At 33.8% G+C, this 9,518-nt stretch overlaps 1 protein-coding gene across 1 annotated transcript in view; it reads right to left on the reverse strand.

Annotated features, from left to right (window-relative positions):
* LOC108745673 (kelch-like protein 12) overlaps positions 1–9,392 on the reverse strand; it is a 104,418-nt gene extending 95,026 nt beyond the window's left edge. Inside the window, exons 1-2 of the mRNA XM_018481969.1 lie at positions 9,331–9,392; positions 9,056–9,274 (exon numbers count right to left, since the gene is read on the reverse strand). The gene's annotated coding sequence lies outside the window, so the exon portion shown is untranslated. The remainder of the gene's footprint in view (positions 1–9,055; positions 9,275–9,330) is intronic.
* Between the last annotated feature and the right edge of the window lie 126 nt (positions 9,393–9,518).

A 9,518-nucleotide genomic window follows, 5' to 3' on the forward strand; every position in this document is an offset into this window, starting at 1 on the left:
GTTGCATTTAAAATTACATTGAATTGTTAGAAAATCTCACGTCTGAAGAATTCGTCACGTGTAAAAAACTATACAAATTTTTAATATAAACAATAGAGAGCATACAGCCACAACGATAGATGTTTAAACGCAAGTTATAATTATTTATAATTCTCGCATAAAAATGTAAACGTTTCGGTCAAGATTTGACCATCACTAGTACAACAAGATAACAAAAAAAATAAAAATTACAAAAAATTAATTAATTAAGCAATAATCGATAGTCCGAAAAGTGGTGAAAGCAATCATTGCAAGTCAAATAGATGGTGAAATAATTTTCCAATCGCGTATGGTACGAGTTTACAGAGTAAGTTGACGTCCAGAAAATCTGTGGCTCGGGAAGCAGTTGAAAAAAGATATTATATTGCAAATAATTTGTAAATTAAGTATATAAAATAATAAAAATAGGACTAAAGTATAAACAAAGTAAATAGTGTACAAAGTAAACAAACATACGAGGTCTGTTCAAAAAGTATCGCGAATTTTGAATTTCCGCGGGTTACGTATATTCGATTTTCAATTTTTTGTGGCGTTATGTTGGTACTCATGTCTCTCACTTATGCCGACAAGTTCGGCCATTTTGAATGTTCAGTTAATTTTTGACAGCTGCTTTGCTTGCACGTGTTTTGGCTCGTCTTCGATTTTTGCCTATTCTAAAAAATGGATCAAAGAATCTGTATCAAATTTTGTGTGAAAAACAAAATTAAGTGCGCGGACGCATTCCGAATGTTGACTGTGGCATATGGTGAAGCTACCTTGGACCGAAGCAACGTTTATCGGTGGTACAAAATGTTCTCAGAGGGCCGAGAAGATGTGAACGACGAAGAGCGTGCCGGACGCCCGAGCACGTCAACAACAGACGAAAACATTGATGAAGTGAAGAAAATAGTATTGGCCAATCGTCGAATCACCGTTAGAGAGGTTGCTGAGGACCTAAACATATCGATTGGCTCGTGCCATTCGATTTTTACCAATGATTTGGGCATGAGACGGGTCGCCGCGAAATTCGTACCAAAATTGCTCAATTTCGACCAAAAACAGCATCGCATTAACATTGCTAAGGAGCTGTTGGACTCTGTCCGCGACGACCCAAATTTGCTCCAGAGGGTCATAACTGGTGACGAATCATGGGTTTATGGTTATGACGTGGAAACCAAAGCTCAATCATCCCAATGGAAGCTGCCGCACGAGCCAAGACCGAAAAAAGCGCGCCAAGGTCGGTCGAATGTGAAGGTTTTGCTTACAGTTTTCTTCGATTGCAGGGGCGTGGTGCATCATGAGTTCTTGCCACAGGGTAGAACGGTCAATAAGGAATATTACCTGCAAGTTATGCGCAATTTGCGCGAAGCAATCCGCCAGAAACGCCCGGATTTGTGGAAGAACAAAAATTGGCTTTTGCACCATGATAACGCCCCTGCTCACACATCGTTGCTTGTGCGCGAATTTTTGACCAAAAACAACACACTAATGATGCCGCAGATGCCGTATTCCCCAGATCTGGCTCCCTGTGACTTTTTCTTGTTCCCGAAACTGAAGAGGCCCATGAAAGGACGACGCTACGCTACGATTGAGGAGATAAAGACGGCATCGAAGGAGGAGCTGAACAAGATCACAAAAAATAATTTTTTGAAGTGCTTCGAGGATTGGAAAAAACGTTGGCACAAGTGTATAATATCTGATGGGGATTACTTTGAAGGGGACAAAATAGATATTCATGAATAAATAAATAATTTTTGAAAAAACACAAAATTCGCGATACTTTTTGAACAGACCTCGTATGTATGTAAAAATGAAAATTTATTATTAATAACATTATTACATTTTCGTAAGAAATTGTTTTAAAAGTTCGTTTCTTTGAATTGTTTTCTTTTTGTTAACTGTTCCATCGCTTTTATTTGTTCCTTCTCAACTGCAATCAATTTTTTTCTCACATTGTAAACCTCCTTTGAATCTCGCCTTTTTTAGCCACTTTTTAATGGAGTACAACGTCCGGAAACTGACATTTCTGCTGAATGAACTCAGCCTATCGTTTAAATATTCATTTTCTAACGTGCAATTAGAATTACTATTATTGACATCGATATTTAATTCTATAAATGAACCAGCAGCAATCAGATTAGACAATGGCGAAGATCTTGCATTCGAATGTGGACACGAAATAGAAGGAATGCAGTTCATTAAGAGGCTATTTGGAGAAGGCGTGGATCGGCTGAAATTTGTTGAAATGCTGCTTGGTCTTGACACAGTTGTAAATACCTGGTCTATGATTTGACTGAACGAGGATATTGTCGAACCAAAATTTATGAAAAAAAATTTCGGTTCAGTAGGATGACGTCCGCTCGTGCAACATGTTGAGGAAGCGATGCGGAAAGTAGCATCATTCAGCGGATATTTCCGTAGTGCTCTTTACTGCTGAACGCGCTCATTGATAATAAGTGATAAGATAATAACTGGGCGGTAATTTATGATAAGTTTATGTATATACATTCAAGATAAGTATAACAAATGGACAGTATAAGAATATTCTCGTAGCAGTTTTAAGTTCAGTCAGTGCAGTAGTTTTATCATAATCATATCTGTGCAATTTGTTAAATTGTTTTTATATTACAAAGCCAAGTTTAATCTTTGGAAATGATTATCAATCCACTTAATGTTGTTAGACTTTTATTAGCATCTATACGTTCAATATATATCTAACAGAAACACCAGTAATTGAAGCAAAAATAGAATTTAAAAAAATATACAAAAATTATCACTGGATAGTATTTTTCACTATATGGGTTGAAAGTAATAGAAGAAACTTATCTCGATTATTAAGAACCTTATAACTACATAATTCTAAAATATCAAATAATTGAAGAAGTATAGAGTGAAGATAATTTAAATTCTTATCTTCAATGTTCAAACGATGACGCAGATTTTGACAGTTCTTAAAAGACGAGCTGTTGAGTACTGGCAGAATTGGGATATTAATAAAAAAAATAACAACAAAAGAAATCGTCCGTTAAAATCAGTGAAAATAAATTTAGAAGTTTCATCTGAATGTCAATTAAGATGATGAAAAGAATAATTATATTCAGGTGGACGATGGGAAAAACAATTACATTCAGGTTTTCGTATAGAAAAATTATCTTACATCTCCAAATTTATATATGATAAATTTACTGCAATTGTTGAATCAGGATTCATAGTTCATGAACTCGATCTACAAAGGTGGGCTTTACAAGCTCAAGAAATAGAAAATTTAAGTCCTATATTTAAAGCATCTCATAGTTGGATATCAACATTCAAAAAGTCCCACCAAATTGTTTCGAGAAAAATTACGAAATTTTCTGAAAACATTGAAACCACTTATCGAAAAGTTCAAATCTGAAAATGGTTTTAATTCTGGTCAAAGTGGTTTCCAATTGAAAATTCATTCTGGAGGGTCATTGTCTAATGAAGGAGTAAAATAGAGTATGTTGTGCAATCTATATCATCAACAACACACTCATACATTATACAACCAATAATATCGTGTAATGGAAATTTGCTGTCACCTTTATTTATTGTATTAAAAAAAAACTAATGGTATATTTGGACCAAGAGTACAAGAAATCTTATTTTCAACACCAACAAATGTTATTGTAAAAGCATCGAAATCTAAAATGACTTTAGGTAATTAAATAAATTTTCTTTTAAAATACATTTTCAGATACTGTTTTACTAAAAGTAAATATAAATTTGTATAAACGGATTAATATAATGAAATTATAAGTCTTATTTCTGTGATATAAAGGGTGTCCCAAAATTAATGCAAGATTTGAATTTGCCACCATTTGTGCAGTAAAGTGTTGGCAACCAAAAAAAAAATAATTTAACAGCTGACAGTTTAGGGTTAATGAAAATGAGTTCGTTGAATGGATTATTGAATCATCAACAAATGGATGCTGATTTTTCGAGCAAAATCATCCTAAGCGATGAAGCACATTTTCACCTTGATGGCTTTGTTAATCGCCAAAATTGCCCCCTAGATCGTGTGATTTAACATCATTAGATTTCTTTTTATGGAGTTATTTGAAATCACAGGTCTATGTCAACAAGCCCACAACCACCCGTGCATTAAAGGAGGAGATTCAACGCTGCATCAACGAAATTCAGCCACATTTATGCAAAATGGTCATGGAAAATTTCGACAAACGAGTGCATATGTGCATGCAAAGCCGTGGAGGCCATTTGCCCGATGTGTTATTCCACAAATAACCCTATCCTATGTACTTTATGATTCAGTAAAAAAATAACAATCAAAAGACTAAAAACTGTGTTTTCTATTTAATTCAAATCTTGCGTTAATTTTGGGACACCCTTTATTTTATATTTTATTTAAAAATCTCATAATAGTTATAAAATAGTTATTAATTTAACATTTATATTTCTTACAGACCATTTTAAAATGTAATTAGAACAAGCTTATTTTCCAAATATTGGTTCTAATAGCGTTCTTCTTATCGATTCATGGATTGGACATTGTCCCAATATTATTTCAGCTTTAACCTGCAAAAAATTTTTACTACTATGATTATACCGAAAGGCATTATCGAAAGGAAAAATACAACCATTAGATGTTTACAGATTTAGAATTTGGAAAAATTTGTCTAAAAGATTTTTAGATATTGTTTTATTATTAGAAAGTAATATAAATTTACATATTTGGACGAAATAATAAAATTACAATCTCTGATACATAATCAATTGTCATCCCCGCGATATCACAACTTATTTAAATATTCGTGGTTTAAAAGTGATTATACATGAAAGACCAGAAGAATTTAAAAATCCAATAGACTTTAGTTTTGACAAAAGTTTAACAACATGTGATATCGAAGGTTACAGTAATATAGCTGAAAATGTTCATGATGCAAAAAGTCATTATGTTTAAAATATTTTTTCATCGAGTATCATTATTATAATGAGTATAATGAGTAAAGGATACAAAATATAAATTTATTGTGTATAAACATTTAGAAATTATTTCATTATTAAGTATAATATATACGTTTTCAAATTATTACGTGAACGACAAGTAAATAAGATATTAAAGCGTAAAACTGAAAATAACTTTAAGAAAAAAATCTTAAGATATTACAATATAAGAAAATAAATGTACAGAGATGAATAAAAAAGTTTTACTCACTTCACAAGGAGAAATAATAAAAATTATTACAACTCTTAACATTATTTGTAATTTGTAATGTTACAAATATCAATCATGTAAATTTCCTTAATTGTTGATGTATGTATTTTATCGTTCCGATGACAATTACTTACGCATATGAGCATGGATAGCGTATATATGGAAGGGTTAATAATTAATTTTCGATATGTCGTAACGTAACTTTATTACACATGGTTGAATTTGTAAAAAAATATCTTTAATTTGGTAAAACAAAATTTAAAGAAAATTACAAGTGATGGGAGTATTTTGTTAAACAAAAAAATAAATAAATATTCTTTTCTTTATAACTTTAAAGTACTCTTGAAACCGTACAACTTTTGTTTAAAAAATGTTTTTCTATCATTTATACTTTCGATGATACTCGGCTTGAAAGAAAAATACCAACCCTTTTTTTCCAAAAAGCTGTTTCACCCCTTAAACATAAATTAGCGCACGTATAAAAAATTATCTCTTAGATTTTCGTGTTTTACAACATATTTTATGGAGAATCAAATCAATTCTGGACAGTTGTAAAACTTCCCTTATGAGTTTAAACGATTATAATGTGTAGTATTTACAAAAATTACAAATAAGGGAATGAGAATTATATTACGCAATTACAGAACAAGAATTAGAGACATGCTTGAGGCATTGCAATTTAAGGAAAGAATTAAATACAATATTTATATTTTGATACATAAAATGATAAATGGAGATTTTTGTCGGGGTTATTAAAAAATAAGATAGAGTAAGTAAGAAAGAAGGAAGAAGTACAAACAAGATCAGAAGGAAAAATACATATTAAAAGATGTAAAACTAGAGAGGAACAGAGAATGTTGTTATATGATGGGTTTAAAATATACAACCTAATGAAATAAGTAAGGAAAAAAGATTTAAAAACTTTAAGAGAGCACTAGTGTTATGTATGAGAAGTGGAGAGGGATAGTGTAATGTAGATATATGGGATATTTAAGTCTGATGGTTTGGATAATTAATAAATAGGCATTATATTATATTGTATCACACATTGTAGCTATTGAAGATAATAAAGATATCTATCTCTCTCTCTCTCTCTCTCTCTCTCTCTCTCTCTCTCTCTCTGTCTCTTTCACGAGGCGTTAGGACCGCCTTTGACGCCCTAGCTGGAATTTGCTTTTGCAAAGATTACAAGAATTGCTAAGTCTCTGAAGCATCAATCCCTCGCCAATGGCAACAAACCAACAACTAAAAAAAAGGAATTTCCACCAATTTGTATAACACAGGTGTACGAATATAATAAATTTTATGTTTTCTTTTGTAATAATATATTTGACGCTTAATACAACATTCTACTATATCAAATAAAAATTGAATAAGGCTTCAATGATTAAATCAATAAAGGTTTATAATGCCAATGAGAGCCAATACTGTTGTGTAAGTGTGTAATCAAATATTATATATATATATATATCAACCACCAATTACAGACGTTTTGACTATAAAATTTAGTCCTTTTCAGTGTGTCGATAACATTTTCAGAGTCAAATTAATTCATTATAATGATGTAGGCGCATACAGTTTTCAAAAATTAGCCTTAAAGGACAATCGTTACTAAGTAAGACAATAAATAAATAAAATAAAATAAATTTTTTTAATAAGTTGGTAATTAATTCGGTTCATTGCTGTTACTAGTTGTAATTTTGTATCGAATTTTATGTTGGTATGCTATTTAATATTAAAACTTATAAACAATGAGAATACGAAACGTCCTCTCACACACAAAACATAGTTATAATCACATCGCGGATCATTGTTATAACGGATCATCATTTGCTGAATATAAAGTAAGGTTGTCGAACTGATATAATTAATTTTAATACTCTGATTATGAATAATTTTTTAAAAATTTCACTTATAAAATTAATTTTAGCTTAAATGACTGAATTAATGTTTGGGTATCCATTTAAGCACAACAGATTATGAAGTTCTTAAATTTGAATAATAACCTAACGATGTTTCACTAACTGTATGCGCCTACATTGTTGTAACGAATTAATTTGACTCTGCAAATGTTATCGACACATTGAAGAAGACCGTATCTTATGGCCGAAACGTCTGTAATCAGTGATTGACATATATATAATATTTAATTACATACATACAACAGTGTTGTAATGCCAACTCTCATTGGCATTATAAACCTTTATTGATACTATTATATTTTCTAGCTTTAGTTTTCGAGAACATTCTGATTATGTCTTCAATTGTTACGTAATCAAGACTGATTACGTAATCAAAACTGTTCGCCAATTCTTTTTCAATTGATATCATAGCTAAATCGCATGACCGCGTCTGCTTTATTATATTTCTCAGATAATTCTTTATTATTTTTAATTTTAAAAAAGATGCTTCTGCAGTTGCCACGGACATTGACACAGTTAATAAGATCTGTAACGCTATTGCTAAATTTAAAAAGATTTCCAAAAAACTACTTTTAGCTAATTTATTTAAAATATCAAGTAAAGTATAGCTTTATATTTACGAAAATAGCGTTGCCTATTAAAATTTTGCGCACCTCCAAATTTTGCCCTACGCTAGCACATACCTCAGTGCCTCGTAATGTCTCCGAGAACAAGGGATCTGAAAGAAGAGGTTCTTCAGCAGAAAAGGGCTCGTGCGTTTGGCATGTACGTGTGTATGACTAGGGTAACAACGGCGAATAGTCATGCGCAGACGTGAATCCTCGCGTAGCCTCGATCCATAATTTTGTTGGTGGACCCTCCCACGCATTTCCAAAGGACTCCCATTCCTTGTGCAGGAATGGGCCAAACGCACCCATTTGCCCCTATCTTTTCTCATTGTGGGCAATGCAACCAGAAGTTCGCGAATGCGTGAAATCAGCGTGACTTAGGTGAAAAATCTAATTGTAAGCTTAGAAACGTTCAATGGTGACTAAGAAAATTAAGAACAATTGATATTTTGGATGATTCAATACCTAAACTTAAATCTTAAGCCATAATTAGTAATTGATAAATCACAAAAAAAACAATGCTCAATTTCTTACGACTTAAAGCTTGGGTAATGGCTTATTGTTGCCTGTAAAAAAAATTCTAATAACAAAACATAAGAAAATTACGTGTAGATAAAATACAGAGGTCATAATAATATTATCGTGATCTTATTTGTCTCACTTATAAATTCACAAATAAAGTTACAATGACATTCTGTAATATCCATGACTCTGTATTCTACCTGGATGTATATAAGTTCTGCTAATTAATCGTGTGGCGATTCTCGCAGCAAATTCGTGTCAAAAAACATCGCTCTGCTTCGACGACGACAATGTCATGAAGAGGCCTTGAACGTTATGAATTGTTCTATTAAGCTCATATATTGATGTAACGCGCAGTAACGGTAGCCAATCTGGTAATGATTAAGAGGACTGTTGTGACAAATGAATTAGCGAAAACTACGAGAGAAATGCATTGGGCTCTCATACGTATGACTACAAAGCACGCTGGTAGCGTCACTCACGTGCGACTTACGTATACGCACAGATCCTAAGGAGGAGAAGGATGAGGAGGCGAACAACTGCGAAAAAAGCGTTGACGAGGCTTGCACGTGATCGCCATACCCCAAGAATGCGCGAGTCTCGCGCGTCCAAGCGCAAAATCATCAAACGGCGCGAAAGACGTTGGAATCACATTCGCCGCGCCACACCACGCCGCGCCGATATCTTCTCTCTCCGAACTCTATTAATATCTGCGCCTCGACGTCGACGTCGCGCCTCCGGAACGCGCTCCAGCGACAAAGACGGGAGAAGGAAATAGGCGAAGAGCTTACCACTTTCCTCACTCGTAGCGATTTCCTCTTGATCGTGCGAGAAACGTTGTATGACAGCCACCCCGGGTATCTGTGATCTCCAATGTAAAGTCTCCGATTTTGCTTAGAGCAAATGACTGCGGGAACTTCCCTCTTTTTTCGGATATAGGCCTCGTGTATTAGACTTGCGGTGGTGTTACAAATTTTCGGGCGGCGACGAGTACAACGAATGTACACTTGCTGAAAGGGCAATATTCAGAATATATCACGGGAGAATGAGACTTATGAGGCTATACTCTGCGAGGGGCACGGCGCGACTGACGGTGTAACACGATGTGCTAGGGCTCCCTCGACCGAGTCGCGACTGATATCATTTCCAACGGGGGACTGTAGGGTCGGCGGCCAGAACCCCACCAGGGGGTCTTCGTGCAACCCCCACGCGGCGTCATAGTAGTAGTGTATGTTGTCATCGTCGTCGCCGTCG

This window comes from Trachymyrmex septentrionalis, unplaced genomic scaffold (assembly GCF_001594115.1).
Source record: "Trachymyrmex septentrionalis isolate Tsep2-gDNA-1 unplaced genomic scaffold, Tsep1.0 scaffold144, whole genome shotgun sequence".
Taxonomy (NCBI): domain Eukaryota; kingdom Metazoa; phylum Arthropoda; class Insecta; order Hymenoptera; family Formicidae; genus Trachymyrmex; species Trachymyrmex septentrionalis.